This window comes from Venturia canescens, chromosome 9 (genome assembly GCF_019457755.1).
Source record: "Venturia canescens isolate UGA chromosome 9, ASM1945775v1, whole genome shotgun sequence".
Classification (NCBI taxonomy): Eukaryota; Metazoa; Arthropoda; class Insecta; order Hymenoptera; family Ichneumonidae; genus Venturia; species Venturia canescens.
Genome location: NC_057429.1, coordinates 5,419,659 through 5,438,367, shown reverse-complemented (window position 1 = coordinate 5,438,367; position 18,709 = coordinate 5,419,659). Strand labels below are relative to the sequence as shown.

The 18,709-nt window shown below is 39.5% G+C and overlaps 1 protein-coding gene and 1 long non-coding RNA gene across 4 annotated transcripts in view; both read left to right on the top strand.

Moving 5' to 3' along the window:
* The window catches only part of inaD (inactivation no afterpotential D), a 2,962,486-nt gene that overhangs the window by 1,962,032 nt on the left and 981,745 nt on the right, over positions 1–18,709 (top strand). The window lies entirely within an intron of this gene.
* On the top strand, positions 6,643–10,812 carry LOC122416432 (uncharacterized). The gene is made up of 3 exons (XR_006262110.1): positions 6,643–6,842; positions 6,936–7,238; positions 9,503–10,812. It is a non-coding gene; the product is annotated as an uncharacterized lncRNA (long non-coding RNA).

Genomic DNA, 18,709 nt, shown 5'->3' with positions numbered 1-18,709 from the left:
CATCGAGGTTCCTTTGCCTTTCGGCGTGCGACGAGCTGGTTCCTCGGTAAGCCCTTTCTCTTTCTCTCCGAATAAATAATGGAGTTGAGCATTTTGAGTTTTCGGAATTTAGTTCCGGTTTATTTGGCGTTTCGGGGAACATGTGTGTCGAAGTTTCGAGCGAGATTGCGGCCGATACTTCCCGTGTTCCCAAATTTCGTAGTTTTGCGGCTCAGCTCCACTAATCGATTCGATATTAATTTGGGTCCATTCAGTATAGTTCATTTGATGTAATTCTATGGCGCATTAATTAATTAAGTTGAGTTTGTAATGTCGAGTTTTGGTAGTACGCGCTGGAATATTCCACGCAGCTACATTTCTCTCTCTCCCTGCACGCGTTGAGGCTCTAGCAAGCACGGTCGTTCGCGCGATGTTTTCGCTCTGTCTCTCTCGCACTTATTGTCGCACGTCGTCTATACGGCGATTTATTCTGTCTTTTGTATTGCGTATTTTTTAGCCGTTCCTTTTGCGTTCATATTTATTTCCTTTTCTCTATTTCGTGACGATCGTATCATTTTGCGTTCCTTTATGGCGAATTATCTTACCGCCCTCTTTCGTTACCTATGTTACCTTTTCAATGATTATCTTGCTATTAGTTTCTATGATTTATTTTATCGTACAACGCCGTTACTTTCGTATTATTGTAATGATCGTTCGGGAATTTCGGTGTTACTTCGCGCTTAGCCGAAAGTCGCTTCACTATTACCTTCGATTACCTTTCGTCGCGTACCTTCGAGTTTTTCTTGCGGCCGAGAACTCATGTAGGGAATCACCTAGCGTCAATTACCTTGCCTATGTTGCCTATGACGCTCTCGCGAATTACTTTAGGGTTACCTGGTGTCGATTACCTTTTACCTGAATTTACCTAAGACACCGGTTGCTCTGGCGTTGGTTACCTTTTACCTGTTATCTAAGGCATCTGCTCGTCAGATGGCTGATTATCTTTTACCTACAATCAGGGTTGCAAAAATGTTAATGGAAAAATATTTCATTATTGATTAATTTTTTTTAAATAATGGGAAAAAATCCATTATACATTAAAAAAAAAAATTGTAATTGGAAATAAATTAATACAAATTACAAAAAGTAATCTTCAATGAAAATTGATCCATTATAAATTTTGAAAAGTAATGACTAATGTATATAATGTGACGTTGTGGCAGAGCCGCAACGCCCCGCGTCGTGGTGGGATCCACCACATCGCTCACTCACTTTCGGAGCGTCAAAAATCGCTATATTTTTTCTTGTATTTTTAATTATCTGCGAACTGTATAATTTTCTTATGTAATTTCGCCTATTAATTTCCCTGCTTTACTATTGTTATTAGTCATAAGTTTCTTCGGCCGTTTTGGCACTCGCTCGCATCGTCTACAACTGAAACTCAGCGGACTACAATCCTCCTTCCCCCCGAACGAGAGTCCCCGTCGAGTCCTGCCCCCAGTAATTCCCTCCCACTGATAAAAAGCCCCTTCCCCGAATCCCAAAAGGCTAGAACATCGGATAAAGGCTATCGGAACCGAGTCATGGAACCAACCACCATCATCGAACGTATTCTCGAGGAGGAATTGTCTCCAATTCGAGAAAATCATTGAACGAGTTCCCTGGCGTCGAGGTTCCGAGCTATGACAGAATTAACACCGGCCGTCACGCATCAGCCCAGCTGTTATCACGAGTTCGTCAACCGAAAATTCGCGCGTAAGGCCGAGCTTCGTCCAGGCGGCGCCATCGATCGAGTCGACTGATAACAGCGCCGCGCCGTCAAGTCATCAATCGCCAATCGATAGCCCTCGTCGTTAGCCCTTTTCCTTCCTCACCCTCCCTCGTCACCGAATCGCTACTCCTGCGCGAGATAAAGGAGTCCGATTGGACAATCATCGGCGCGCGCAAGGATCCATAATCGATAATGTATGCGCAATGAGGAAGGACGACGAGCGAGCACGGAGATCACTTCACTTCCATCACGACTCCGGCGTGCGTACCACGGCCCAGTTCCCAGTACTTTCAATCTGACTTGTAGTTTTGTTTCGTTCGACCCCAGTTATCTTGTCCCAACGACCACCGGCTTGATCCTTGGAGACCATAGCGGCAATCTTGAGCCCGAAAAACCGTACGACGCATAATCTCAGCGCCAAGTAAGTCGTTTTCACTCTCTTGACTCTGCGACGAAGACACGTGGTTGTTTCGCCATCTTCGTCGTAGATCGCGTCTCGATTTCGCCGGTCACGTTTTCATGGTCGAATTTTCCCCGAGCCCTTCTGGCTCGTGATCGATTCTCCCTTGGTTGTGATTTATCTTGGAGATTATTCTTTTTGCGTTAAATGCGAGTGAGTGCTGTGGTGCTAGTATTAAGCCCCTTTTTAGCGTGATCTACCCCCCCCCCCCCGCTCCTAGCCCACCGGCATTGTCGTCGAGTCGCGCATCGTATTTCGCCGAACCATTATTGTAATTGTTTCTTTTTATCGTTTGCAACCTCACGGGTATATGTAAGACGCCTGAGCGACAGGTGCCCATCGACCCGAAGATATTGAGTCTCAAAAGCATTGAGCCATTTTCCACCGTTTTCTTTTTCTTTCTCCGAGCTAGCCCCGTTCTGTACATTTCCCCCCGCATTAGCCGTAGTAGTTGAGTCCTCTGTTGTTAACATTCGAGATCCGAGGGGATCGACCTGATTTATTTTTGTTACTTTTTTGTAAAAACTAACTGGCGCCCAAATTGGTGAAATAAAGCCTATTTTTTTTGTTATCATTTTTTTCTACTAAATACTGATTCCTTATTTATTTCATTTTTATTCCCCTTTTATTTTTAACCATTTCAGCCAGCAGTGACGAAAAACCCCGTCACAATAAACTCATTACCTATTATGAGAAGTAATAGGTAATGGGGATATTAATCCCCATTACATCACATTATATTGCATTAGCATTTCAAATTTTAATGTTGATTACGCAAAGAATAAATAGTTTGAAAATTTGCCTATATGGGAGGCTACGGTGCATTGAGTGCTCACGCTGAGTGTCGCTCACACCGTTCGCACCGCTAATAGATGCGAGCACTGGAAGCGTGTAAACGCCCAAGTCGAATGCACCCAGTCTCACCTGACAAGTTTCAAGATGGCCGCTGCCATGAACGGACACATGCCGTCGTTGTATTTCGGGAAAGAGTAAAAATAAAGTGAAGACATTTGTGCTTGGACAGTGCGTGGGTGCATTTCATCACAATTCCGAAAAGAATTATTAAGGTAAGTCGTTTGGTTTCTGTCTAATATTTAATATTCACGACATCGTACATTTTTCTAGCGACACGTGTGACGAAATTCTTCCTTTTTTAGTACGCCTATACTTCTAATTGTTGTTCATTCCCTTGTTTTGTGTTTTGGAACCCTTCTCATTTAATTATATTAATAAAAGTGCATTTGATGCTTCGAGAGAATCGATTCGCAAAATCGAGAATACCTCACTATTAGTTATAGGTTATAACTCTCCCCGAAGAATGCTGATTTCCCATTATTGTAATCGTATTTTTCAGGATAATCTCTATATTTTTACAGATAGTTTGACTGCCTTTTTTCCGCTTTTATTTGCCACCCTATTCCAAGACAAATATTTTTTCATTTTTGAACAATACAATTCAATTTTTGCTGTTTCATTGTTTGTCTGTCAATTTCAAAATTCCAGTAATCGATGATTTTTAACGACTTTGTAATCTCATGTAACGGAAAATTTATTGCGATTTTAATTTTAATATAAAAAATTCAAAGAACTTTTTCATTCTTAACGTTTCATTCATTTGATAACCTAATTATTACCAACTCTCTCTTATCAGTTTTTGACTCTTTCCGGAGCAGGAGAGTAAGTGAATTTTTCAAGTTTCATAAACATTGTTATTTAGCAAACTGGTGTCTGACATTTTCTTTTTCAAAGTTGAATGATGATCAACTTAATATTCACTCGAGAAAAAATATATTCATTTTTTAGGATGAATATGGCGACACCATCATCTCCTCCGTCAAAGAAATTGAAACAAGAAGAACTATCGTCATCAACTAATCAATTCAACAGCGATGATCGAATAAACAACCAAAATGTTGTTGAAACTGAGAACGCGTTGAAAAGATTCAGCCAAATTTCTATTCATGAATCAGATGAATCAGATCATGATGAGGATGACAGAAACGATATTCTCAACGATGACGAGATTGATGAAACTCAAAAACTACTGGCCATTGTTGAGAGAATAGCTTGCCTAGACGGAAAATACTTTCAGGTTGATACATCAAGATCATCACTTACTACAGGAAAGATCATTGCGGAATGCAAAGTTTGTAAGAAAAACAAGCCTAAGTATATCCAAGGCTGGCTAAGAACAACTTCTAACTTCACTACTCACCTCGTAAGTGAATTCAATAATAACAGGATGAGACGCCTAATTCGCTCTCAAGAAGATGGAAAATACTTTTTTTTTCTAATTCCAAAGAAAAATCAATTTTATTATTCTATCACACAGGAGAAATGCTATTCATTTTTTTCTCTGTTTAGAAAAAACATGAGAATATTTTCAAGGAATATCAGGAGTATTCCAAATCGAAGGCGAGAGACAATAATTCCTCTAATAATAAACAACGTTGGTCATGTGTGGTCGATCAGGAACAATTTGAAACGAATGTCGTTAACATTATATTGAAGTTCATGGTTCCATTCAGTGCTGTTGAAGATGAGTCTTTTCGAAAGATGTTTGATGGTAAGTCAATATTACGACTATTACTTGCAAAAACGGCTTTTTACGTTGCAGTAATTTATAATATTTTTTATCAATGACCGAAAAGTCGCGAAAATAATACACAATAAAAAAAGCCATGTCTTCAACTGAATATATAATTTGTACGATTTGCAGATTTCCGATTCAAAAAGCGTGATGCTAAATTGAATCACTTGACGCGATACGCCGTAGCCAAGCGGGTTAATGGTATTTTTCGAAAAACGATGCGTGAGATTTTTACAGAGATGACGTCCGTGTTCAAGCAAGAGGGGTTCGTATGTACTACGGCCGACGTGTGGACAGGAGGTTCACGTCGATTCTTACACTGTTAAAAAAAAATTCTTTTTCCAAGTAATTCAAATTATTTGAGGGAAATTCATTGGCTACTAAAATATTTTCATTTGGGTTGGATAAAAAAATATTTTACGTCCAATAAATCATTTTTTTGGCAGTTATTGATTAGTCGTTATAATAAAGGTTCTTGAAACTAAATACCGTTATTTAAATTAAATACAGAATTGCTGCCAATAGCAAATAATATATTTTCGTGGTAAATAAATAATATTTATGGTGGCAATATTTTATTTTGATGACATACATGGAAATTACTCATGAGAAATATGCAATATTTTCCATTAGAAACACGCAACGTACTTGAAACAAGTAATTGACTTTTATTCCAGCAATCACATTACTCTTCGGTATAAAAATAAAAAACTTTAATCGAAAAAATTTGTATTCCAGGAAGAAGAAAGAAATTACTTTCTAAATTAAGATTGTACATTTTTTTCATTTCGAACAAAACATACTTTGGCTGCAAAAATTCGAAAGCTCTGTCGAAATTTTTATTTAGTCAGCCGAATTAAATTGACGCATTGTTTGTAGTGAACGTGCAATCTCGTCTATTAACGGTCCATTATTTTTAAGAAATTTATATTTGTTTTTATAAAAATATTAAATTTATGTCAAAAACATATTTACATGGAAACAATAATGAATTACTAGATAATATACAAATAATTCATTTATTTGCATTAAAAAAAAGTTACTTGTTTGAAAAAAATTTTTTTAACAGTGTAGGTGTCACAGTCAGTTGGGTAAATAGTTTAATTTTATAATAATCTTTCCAACCGCACATAGCTTTTTAAATTAAGTAGCACAGAGATGAATTACATCATAATTTTATTTTTGCTACCGTAAACCCCACCCTGGTGTAAATTATTATTCTAATATCCTTTTTAGCATAAAATATTCCTGGTATGTGATACTAATATTTTATTTTACACTCTTTTTTTCCTTTTTTGATTGTAAAGATAATGATCCATGATAAATTTGCATTTAATGAACATTTTATTGTGAAAACTTGAAATCGAAAATAATTATTGTGCAAAACGTAAACAGAAAGGAAATTTGAAATTTTCATCGTGCAACTAATTATCCCGTGGCAGGGGTCCGGAATTAAATAACATCGAATGATTTTATCATGCTGTGATTAATGCATTTATGACTCCGTTTCAATTATGATTATACATTATTTATCCATGACTTGTTTAGATATAGGGTCTATTATAGACGTTATAGTTAATGTATTCAATTTATTGAATACACTCAACGACTCAACGCTCAAACGATTTATACGTGTACTATAATGTTATAATTGAAAGAATATGTTGATTATTTTGATAACTGGCTTCTTTTAAAATCGTTAAAAGCGTTCTTATTACAACTCCAAATTGACGGTTCTTGAATATATCGTCATCCCGTATAATGATATCGATCAGCTACGGTGATTTTTAATATAGTAAATATTAGTTCTTATATATTTGTATAGATACACCCTGAAACTTTGGAGAGAAAATCGGCAGCTATTGCGTGCAAGCGATTTGATGGGACACATTCTTTCGATGCGATTGCAACTCTCTTATCGAACATTCATTCATCGTTTGGATTGAATTCGGAAAATATACGGGCGACAGTGACAGATAACGGCTCCAATTTCGTCAAGGAATTTAAAGAATTTGGTGTGGTTACAAATGGCATTTCACCTGGTAAGCACAAAGTTAAAATGTTTTTTCAAGTATCAAAAGCGATCATTTTGTTCTCAATATTTCATTTTTGTTGTAACGTTTTTATTTCTTTAGATGAGGATCAGGCAAACTGTGCAGACGAACGATCATTGATCAATTTGGACGAAGAGGACGTTGAATTTGTCGATGATATGGTTGTAACGGCCGAAGACTTCTGTAATGATTGCATAAAGTTACCTCGCCACGTCCGATGTGCTAGTCACACCTTGCATATCGTAGCTACTACCGATGTTTTGAAAGCTGTGAAAAATCATCACCATTTGAAGACAAAACATTTCGCTGTCATGGATAAGTGTTCATCATTGTGGAAGATTTCGCGTTCTCCAAAAAAAAGTGAACAGTTGAAAGAATACCTAGGTATTTCTCTTCGACGTCCAGTAATTACCCGATGGAATTCTACTTATGATTCCGTGAAGCAACTATTCAGCATGAAAGAAAAATTGATGCATGATATCGCCACTAATATAACGTTGATAAAAAAGCCTTTAACCGACGGAGATTTTCAATATTTGGAGGAATTTGTTCATTGTTCAGCTCTTCTCGCCCATGCGATTGACCGCTTGCAGGCCGATAATTGCTACTTTGGCATACTTCTTCCGACATTAGTTTCACTGGTCAATGTGTTACGTCCTAACGCATACTCCTATGTAGGCCCTTATTTTTTTCGACATATTAGTAGATAGTATGCAAACTAAAGCCACATCATCATTTGTCGACATCGGTAAGAGTCACTTTTCATACACGACATAATGTCAATTTCGTACACGACAGAAAAAGCCAAAAGCACTAAATCACACACTTACATTGGCACACAATGCAACAAACTCGAACACAAAAACCCTTGCACCAAAAACAAATGTAAACAGTACTCTGAGAAAGAACAGAAATTTAATCTCAGACCAAATAAACCAAATACCTTCGGAAAATGAAATCGCGTACGACGAGGACAATCTAGGGCCCTCTTCAGGTGACGAAAGGCCATCAAACACACCAACACACATTCCACTTACACCGACGGTAAAAATCAATACGCAGCCGCAAATCGAGAATAACCCAAACAATATTACAAGCGAAAGTAAAAATGAAAACGACAACACCGTTAATATTATCGAAACAAACGATAATCTGGAAATGACCAGAGACAACTACGTATGTTTCATATCAGCAGATGGAACCGTGTCAAGCGAAATAGGGAAAAGACTGATTGAACTAGGTTTTCTCACTCTATCCCCCTCGAACAAATTGGAAATAGGCCAAGTACTAGTTTCGGGCACAAAGCGTAAAAAAACATTTGGTCTAGTCGTCCAAGAAAACGATACATCACCTCTCATTTTGGAAAATTTCACTAAATCTTTTCAAAATCTAAAAACAAAAATGGAAGAACTTGAAATAAGAACAGCAGCAATTTCTGAAAAAAGAAGCAATTTCGACATCGCAACATGGTTCAAAATAAAAAATCTTATTCGCGAAATTTTCGCACACTCAAAAATTCAAATTAAAATTTGCAAAGACGAGATCATGACCCCACCTCAGGAGGACAGATTCAATATAATAAGAGAATTTCACGAAGCCCCAGCAGCAGGTCATAAAGGTGTGACTAAAACGTACAATAGAATTCGTCAAAAATATTTTTGGGACAACCTTAAAAAACAGGTAGAAGACTACATCAGGCAATGCGAAAGTTGCCAAAGAAGGAAACTGGTTCGAATAAAAACGAAACAACCTATGGTCATCACCGACACCCCTCTCAACATATTTGACAAAATCCCAATGGATATAGTTGGACCGATAACACCGGTATCAAACCAAGGTCATCGTTTTATTCTCACCATTCAGGACAACCTCTCTAAATTCTCTTTCGCAATTCCACTTATGAGCGCGACCGCAAACGAAATCGCGGACGCACCAGTAACAGAATTCATATGTTTGTGCACTTGCCCCAAAATAATTTTAACCGATCACGGTGCAGCATTCGTTGGCCGCGTTATGAAACAGTTGTCGAAAATCTTCAAAATTAAACAAATTAAAACAACAGCTTTTCATCCACAATCGAACAGATCCCTCGAACGAAGCCATCAGGTACTCACAGACTACCTGAAACACTATACTAACAAGAAAGACTGGCATAAATGCCTTAAACCAGCCACCCTTTCTTACAACGCAAGCATACATGAAGGTACGAAATTCTCACCATATCGTATAGTCTTCGGTAAGGAGCCTCGTCTCCCATCTCAACTCACGCACATGGACGATTTTATTACATTTGACGATCACATAAAAAACCTCGCGACACAATTACAAGAAGTACGACAATTAGAGCGAAACAATTTAGAAACCGCAAAAATAAAGTCGAAAGCCTATTATGACGGGAAAATCCATCAGGTAAAATTCGATATCGGCGATAAAATTTACCTAATAATAAACCCGAAAACCGGAAAATTCGACGATAACTACAAAGGTCCATACGTAATCACACGAGTCTTCCCAGATCAAAACGATATCGAAATTGAGCTCGAAAACAAGAAAAGGAAAATTATCCATTGTGACCGAGCCAAAATAGCACACTAAAACACACTAAAGGGGAACAACTCTTCAAAACTCACACAACAAAAAACTTTCAGGACCATGGACGACGTACTCCGAGTGATGCTGCTCCTCTCCTTCTTAACCATCTCATGGCAATCAAATCACGCGCTGATCGCATACGATTGCGGAGCACCGGCGATGAACATCACAACCTTATCACTACTAGACATCAAAGAATGCGATATTCCGATACACAAACCAACGGTCTCAACATCGAAGATCTGGGTGACGCCACGCCGGGTGGAACCAATCTTCCTCTGGGTGAAGTTGGCCCATGCGACCTTTGAACAACCAGCGGATGCACCACAGGTCGAAGCCAGACTCGTTGGTAGGCTCCAACCACCACTTCATTCCGGAACGGTACGACTCCCGATCCTCTCAACAATAGCGTCTAGCTTCCCGGAAAATTTTCTAGAAAAACACGAATTATGAATAATCTGTACACCCTTTCCTTTCCCTTTTCCTCAAAAAACGGGGCCGGGTTGAAGTTCCGAACGGTGAGAAATCAAAAGGCTCAAAAGTCCGAAAATCTAGCTGGGACTCGAAATATATAGATATACCGCACTAGCGAGATTTTTGGACTTTTGAGCCTTCTGATTTCTCACCGTTCGGAATTTCAACCCGGCCCCCAAAAAACCAGCATAACATCAAACACTTACGAGAAACTCTTCTTTATATCGGTGCGCAATCGTAGCTACCCGAACGTCATACGAATCCGAATTAATTCGTCTCTTCTTACGATCCGAGTAAGTGGCATCCTACAAAACGCAGTAACACAAAGAATTAATAAAATTCGCTAAATAAATGATTCACCCACAATTCCACGAACACAACACTTACCGCAAATACAGCCGAGTGAGCCTTCGCCAAGATCTTAATCGCCGTTGTCTGGGGACTCTCCGAATCCATCGGCACAGGGTAACCGCAAGACATTTTATTCTCTCACCAATTTTCTCTCTTCTTCCGAAACTTCCAAAAGAAGGCCCAAACGATTATGGGGAGATTGCCAAAATACGACCAATATAAACCCTTTCTCCCACCTTACTTCGTTTCCCTCACCTTTCTCCAGAAGAAATGACGTATACGAATGAGCATAGTAGAAACACCCCTACAACGAGCTGTACACTCATTGAACTCTGGAATAACTCAGCTTACTCATTTAAGATATGTAGTTAACAAGAGGTAATAAGACTATGCTAATGAACTTCGGAACTAGGACAATCTTTTGTGAAAATTTATGGTAAGAACAGATTCACCACAAATGAAGAGATACCTCCTTTTTCCTTAACTCCTACCTCTAAGAATTAAGATAAATGTAATTTTGAATACGAACATGATTCACATTATATGCAAATAAACACTATAATTTAAAGAATCACTTACCTTATTGTAAGTCGACAAACAACGATGACAAAACCTTTTTTCTCCTACGATTAAAACTTCATATTAATCTAATTGAGCGAGACGCTCAATCTCAAGGAGGGAGGTGTTACGTCCTAACACATACTCCTATGTAGGCCCTTATTTTTTTCGACATATCAAGAGACTCGGTAGAGTCTCGGGACAAGTACATTGACAGCCCTGTCGTCTGCTGGCCCGAGACTCTCGCCGAGACTATACTTTCTCTGAATAAAACGATTCGCCGTGGTGGGGGTAAAATTGGCATGTGATTTTATTGAATTACGAAGCTCAGGAGCCATTTAACAACTTGAAAATTGAAGTTTAAGCCAATTGAGTAATTCTCTTTCGATTCCGCCCTAAATCAGCATGATCGGTGGCGTATTTGCTGAGAAAAATCTTTGCACGGGCTCAAGATTATGCAAAAGTTACCAACACATTCAAGAATTTATGCGTCTGTATTTATAAACACCATCAAAGGCACTTTGATGCTCTCGAGTTTCTGATTCGTTGGATCTGACGACATCCATTTTTAGACGTTGTGATTGGTTGTTGGAATTAGTTGTTGATGATTGGAAATCTGACGTCAACTTCAGAACGTAGCACACGGCACAGCACAGCTGGTAACAGCAGTCATAAATTCGACCGATATACATATATATATTGTAACGGTACTCTTGTGTATCAGAACACCCCGTTACGCGTAGATTCGAGCTTCTTATAAAATAAAGGAGCAGGCATGAAAGAAAAACAAAAGTGAGAGGAAAGATCTGTGAAAAATCAAAAGATTTATTCAAAAAAAACAGTTTCTTTGCTATTTTGTGAGTGGTTTACAAAGGAGGACGTCGGTTCAGACAAAAGAATATTTCTTATTTGCTTTTGGTATTTTTCTTTTTTTTTTCTTTCAAACGGGAATACTGATCGCACGCAAGAAATTCCGCAATGAAATAATTTTAATGGATATCGCACGCAAATTAAAGATCTCCGCAAGCTAAAGATAAGTTTCGCAATTAAAAAAGAATTTCGATGAATTTCGTAATTAGCAATTCAAGAGCTTTGATAAATTTCGTAATAAAGACCAATTTTGCAGTTAAAGTTTGATTTTGCATTTAAAGATGAGCAACAAATTTTACAAATAGAGAATTGACTCTCGCAATTAACTTTGAGTTTCGCGATTAAAGAATTAAATTTGAATTTTGCAATTAAATTATTAAATTTTCGCCATTAAATTTGAATTTCGCACGCAGTTTAGAATTTTACGATTTCATACAAAAGTCTAGTGGATCTGAATTGTTTGCCTTTAACGTTGGCACCTATCAACCGGAATTCAATCCACCCAGGAATCTTAAGGCAGAACGAACCCGAACTGCCCCCGCCCTCCTGGCATGAAGGGAAGGATTCCCCCAAGAATCTTGTGACCGAACGGAGCCGAACGGTCACCGCCCTCTTGGCAGGAAAAGGATGGGTAATCTGGCAGAAATCTTGGTCCAGAACGAAATCGAACTGTCCCCGCCCTTCTGGTCAGATCGGTGCCCCAGAGTGGAAATCTTGAACCCAAACGGAGCCGAATGGGGCCTGCCCTTCCAAACTGAGTCGGTGGTAGTCTACGTTTTGCAAAGCGGATTCTGAGTTACGAAGTCAGAATCGGCTGGAAAAAATTGCGTGTGCGGATCTGAGTTGCACAGTCTCAGATCGGCGTGCGTAAGCGAGTCAAGCGTGACGAGGGCAAGACTGGCTATCGAGAGTGGCTCTCGATGCCTTTTTATACTCGCGTGGTACAATAATAATGAAATTGGCGGAATGCGCCAATTCTCCTGATTCGCTGTCTGATTTAATCTCAAACTCTTTGTTTGCTCTAAAATTCCTGGTTGGCCAATTTTATTCTCGGTGTGCTTTGTTATTGGTCGCTTAATTTCGACCAATGGTAAAATTTTGTTTTAATGAACTGCGCTTGTGCGACAATTCACAATCGCCAATGGAAACTTCACGATTTTCCCATTGGTTATTTGAGAAATTTGCCTATTGGCTGAATTTTTTGATTGGCTTTTACGAGCCTGGTCGCAGTGACGCGCGAAACCTATGTAAATTTGAAATAATTGCTTCGAAATGATTTGATAATTTTTTGTTATGTTTTCAAATGAATTTGCTCTGAAATTGCCACTGATTAGTTCGCACAAAAATTTCTTATACAATTCAGTCTTTTGTTGTTGAAGAGAAATGATTTATCAATGAAATTAATGAAAATAGAGTCTTCTTGTGATCTTCGTGGCACGGGTCGATAAGCGAGTCCGTACGCTGGCGCCTCTCTCTGAGTGATACGCGTATCGCTAATTGCCGTGTCGGTACGGGCGCATGCTTTGTTGTCGAGCGGTATCGTTCGTCTCAATATGTACAAACCATGTGTCAGTTTTCGATCGTATGAACAGAGTTTCGACATTACGAAGTGCGTGCGGGATCAATAAAAAAATAATTTTCGTCATCTAAAGAAGTGCATATTACTATTTATTTTGTTATTTGTGATATATTAAACCGGTATCAAAGCGGCCGCGTAAATGTAGTCTGTGATGTGTGTGTGAAAAAGAATATAAAAAATGCGTGATGCATATATGTCAACGAAACTTTTCAAGATTTCATTATTTCGTTCGATTGGAAATATATGTTGACTGAAATAATCCTTCAATTAAACCAGAGTACGAGAAATATTGTCCAGTGCGAATATATTGTCAGTGGCGTGGTTATATATCATGTGTACATAGGTTATATATCAAGAGACTCGGCAGAGTCTCGGGACAAGTATATTGACAGCCCTGTCGTCTGCTGGCCCGAGGCTCTCGCCGAGACTATATTATCTCTGAATAAAACGACTCGCGGTGGTGGGGGTAAAATCGACATGTCATTTTCTTGAATTGCGAAGCTCAGGAGTTATGTCGCAATTTGGAAATTGAACTTTCAGCTAATTAAGAAATTCTCTTTCTATTGCGCCCAAAATCAGCATGATCGGTGGCGTAATTGCTGAGAAAAAACTTTGCACGGGCTCAAGATTATGCAAAAAGTACCAACACATTTACGCAGCTGATGTATCCGTATATGGGTTCAGACTGATACATACAAGGGCTTCTTGATGCCCATCATAATCAATCACCGGTGAGAATCTATCCGTCTCGACCAATCGCCGATGAGAAAGTTTCTGATAGTCCTCAATGTTTTCTTGTATACCGTCTGTTATCGTCTGTTATGTTATTATAAAGTGATTGCGATCGTAGCCCCGTGGATCAACGGTGCAAGATTTGCAAATTTCGTTTAAATAAATAAAACATTATTGGAAATAGCAGTGGATATAATCAATTTTATTTTTTTCATAAAAGAAGTTTCAATAAGGTTCGAGCCCAATTCACGACAATAATATCTATAATAAATAAAACCTCAAAAGTGGATTAATTAATCTCATACAGTGTACTGAGAGTGAGTAAAATATTGAGAAGTGAAAACGTGAATAATGTGTGTGGTGAAAATTAAGAATTATCTGTTCTACTTCGATATCGTAATATATACATAGATAGCAAATTTGCGAGATTTCGCGTCATGTTGACGTTTGAGGTTGACCGCTGGAGTGCTGTTGCGTACAGAGTGTAGAAAAATAAAAGTGGTTATTGAAAAGTGGAAGGAATCGATATTATTAATGACGTGACTAATTAGTGTTGAATAATAATAATAATAACAATGAGAAAAAAACGTTCGTTCATTATAACCTCTAAAACGTTCTTTCCAAACAGAAATTCTATGTTGTGTAATTACATTAAAGAAAGAGGTGGATGGTTGTGTGTAAACGAATTCAAATAAATTTTAAAAAACTTTGGTCAAGTAATTCAATGTATTGTTGTCATAATTTCTTTCATTTAGTTTGGCTGTGTTCACCGGTCCCTTTTTTCCACCTCCTTAGCTTACAGTGTATTGTCATACCAATTTCTATTTGTTCTCCAGACAATACGAGAGATATTCATATTTCTATTTTTTTTATATTAATTTCAACAAGATAATTTGAAATATTTATAACAAAAAGCCTTCATAATTGCTTGTTCATACACCCAAGTTTTGAAAAATCTTTGAGCCATGTAAATGCTGTAACGAGATTTTTCCCCGCAAAGGGTCCAACCTGTCCCTTCTCGACTCACCTGACCCGCTAAAGGGTGGCGGCGTACCGGCGAGGTCGGGCTGGGCGCCAGGTACCGAGGTACCGTCGGAATACCGACTTATTTTTCGCCCTACCTCGCCCAATACGACCTTCCGAGCCACCCGACACAGGTGACCGAGGACGGTCCGGCTACTCAACTCCAACTGAGGTACGAAGTGGTAGAGGGGCTGGCCCAAGATGAGAGTAACAACACGGGGTAACATAAAAGGTCCAAAAGAGATACTTAACGCGTAATTATTTCAACTTAAAAATGCGGTTTATTAGTCGGAGGTAGTCGCGACTCGCAAACAATAATACAGGAAATAATAACAAAATTGGCTCCGAGCGAATCGATACACAAAATGATAAAGAAACGAGATCGGCTATCGGATCAGCCGTACACGAGGAAAGAAGTTCCACTAAAGAAAATCCGGAGTCGCCGCTGCGAGGTAGTACCAGCTGGATAGGTAAGCAGCGGCGCGTCGTGGCTTGTAGGCAACTTGACGCCTCCATTTACACAAAATTAATATGCCATAATGACGCAGTAATCGCACCCGAGAGAAATAAATCGCGATAGCGAAAGTATGGAATCACCGCTGCGAGGTAGTCCGAAACGGATAGGTAAGCAGCGGTGCGTCGTGGCTTGTAGGCAACTTGACGAATTCCATTTACAAAGCAAAATATAATAACGCAAGAATCGCACACGAAATAATCAAACCCGATAAAGAAAAATATGGAATCACCGCTGCGAGGTAGTCCGAAACGGATAGGTAAGCAGCGGTACGTCGTGGCTTGTAGGCAACTTGACGAATTCCATTTACAACAGAAAATATAATAACGTAATAATCGTACGCAAAAGAATAAATCCCGACAAGGTAATAATGTTTCGCCAGGGATTCTCGACCACGGAAAATATAGAACATAATACGCCGGAGCATAAGATAACGAAATCGGCTTGGAGATAGCCCGCGCGGCGAGCGCGAAGCGCCAGAAAAAAGGTAAACACGCGAGGACGACGCCGGCCTTGAGCGCGCGCTGAGAGAGAGACTGAGGCGAACCCGGTGGTTCGCAAACACGATATTACAAAATCGGGGAAAAGTACGACGCAAACCATCGTACCATACTCGCAAAATTCTCACACAAAATATTCGAATAGTAATGAAATAATTAAGAATAAAGAGGGGCCGATTCGGATCGTAATTGTCCTCCCCCGTGATTCTCCAAACTCATAATTATTGCCACGCGGAGATGAACGCGAGGATATCGCAACAGATCATGATCGCGTGGCTCGCCAAAGAAAATATAACAAACGCCACAGTAATTCTAGAGGAAACGACAAATAATTGGAGAATTACGGGGTCGAACACGACAATGGAGAAAAAGAGGAACGAGCTCACCGAGAGTTCCTCCGAATCAGCCAAGACCAGCAAGGTAATCCAAAAGGGCACTTACACTTGACTCACGGCACCGGTTATCGATCGTAGACTCGTGATCCCTCGCCTCGTTCATAGGCAAGAGCTCCCGAATTCGCGCTATCCCCACCACTCATTACCCCCCACGAAGGGCCACGCGCCCGCGTCCCAGCACTGGATTATTCTCTATTTCTCTCGTTCTCACGCCTCACGTGGTATTTCGGAGTTCTTTGCGTATTGCGTTGGAATGTTATCCCCACTCCGATCCAGCGAACGAGGATCGATGTGGCTGATACGGTTCTCAAACCCCGCGCTCGAGTACAGGTCCTCCGAAATGATCGTTCCTTGGTCGCCTTCCTCTAGGGCCATCCGGCGTTCGTCTCCGGAAAGAGGGGAGGCCTCCCTCGTGAATCCAAGCGTCCCTGAATCCACGGTGGGCCCACTCTTAAACCACCAGGAAATTCAGCACCTCCAACTCGGAAACGAACCCGAACCCCATTAGACGAGGCGCCGATTTGACTCGGACCGCGGTTCCCAAAGATACGATGGTGGGGTTGCAACTCTTGATTGCTACGGTAGGAGGACTAGCGGGCGGCCACTGACAATGGGCCTTTTTCCGGCGCTAGTCCTTGACACCCACTCACAGATTTCGATGACTAAACCCGGAATACGGATCCACACTCGAGCACGCGATTTAACCAAGAAAGATATTTTTACGAACAGTGTTGACACGCTAGCGCGTTTTCCCGCGCGAGGGCAACGACGTGGGGTGAAATGGGCCAAAGTGCAATAACAAGAAAATTATACGATTCAATTATTAGGCTCTAACTCTCTCAGTCTCCTCTCTCGACACACTCTCGACCGCGTTCACACGTTTTCGCGGGTTACGTGATGAAATTACATGCGTTTCGCCGAAGAGACAGCATCATACTTAATAAACTAAAACCAACTAAAATACTTCGCCTCTGCGCCAGTTGAGTCTCCGATCGGTCCAGCCCCGTGAGTCGGCGTGCGTCGGTCAAGTAGGACCGTAAATCCGGTCCACTGGTCGACACGGAACCGTACGAGTGGCGTGGCTCAAAATGTCACGTCACAATGCATAGATATATTCACTTGAGTTGTTACATGATAAATTTGGAAATTTATTTCAATAAGTCATTGGGTGCTTAATTTTCATGATATCAAAATTTGTATCTTCGAAATGCAATGAACACCTCTAAAGTTCGACAAAGTGATGAAGCGACATGTATATTGAATATTTCCAGACCATGTTTGCGATTGGCATTGTGGGTTGAAAAATTCATGTCGTAAGTCTACACCTGATCATTTTTGGATGTGATCAAATATTTTGTCTGCGGATAACCATGGAGACATACAAAATTACAGCATTTTGCTTGCTTCAACATGCATCGTATCTGTCACTTTTTTTTTGAATGTGTTATAATAAGTTTCAAAAATGTGGTTCATGTAATTTTGAAGTGTTTTTCCCTATAGCACCAAAGTCTGTATAACTGGTACGTAGCAAGTACCTATGAACTTTGATATTTCTGTGAAATAGCAGGTATGCCAATCTTTTAGCTTTTTGGTTCCGACTGGAATATATTAACGAAGATATTCATTACTAAAGTCTTCACCTACTTATTTCTGAATAGATCTGAAATTACTGTCTTCAGAAACTAATGCACAGATACATGAAACAATTTTGATTTCTGTTCTCTTTCAATTGCGCTGTCTTTTTTCTTTTTAACTATGGCTCTGCTCTTTCCGATCCTTGTTTTGACTCCATCGGTTTGCAGTGGATCGATGCATATTATTAATTGGTTGCCTCATATGTGTCCTATGATTTTCTACTATTTCTTCATGCTGATTGTGGTAACGTGATTCAAGAGGTTTCCAATTATGATCATCAATCGCACATTTTGTACGACAGATTCTCAAAACAGTTTCTGGTCTTGATATAAGTGTAGTTATTCTTTTTCCACCTGGTCTGTCGAGTAATAAATTTTGAAACTTGTTCCAAAAAATCTTTGGATGCTTTTTTTGCTGATAATATGAAAAGTTGAATCTTCGGAATGCGGTAGGCAAACACAAATATTGACAACAATACTTATGAAATGACGTGTATGTTGAGTATTCCTATTCTGCAAACTGCAAATGTGGAATTATTGGTGAAAACATTCATTACGATAAGTGTACAGTTGCTCAGTTTTCGATGCGATTAAGTATAATACCTGCCAACATCATGGAAACCTACAGAATTT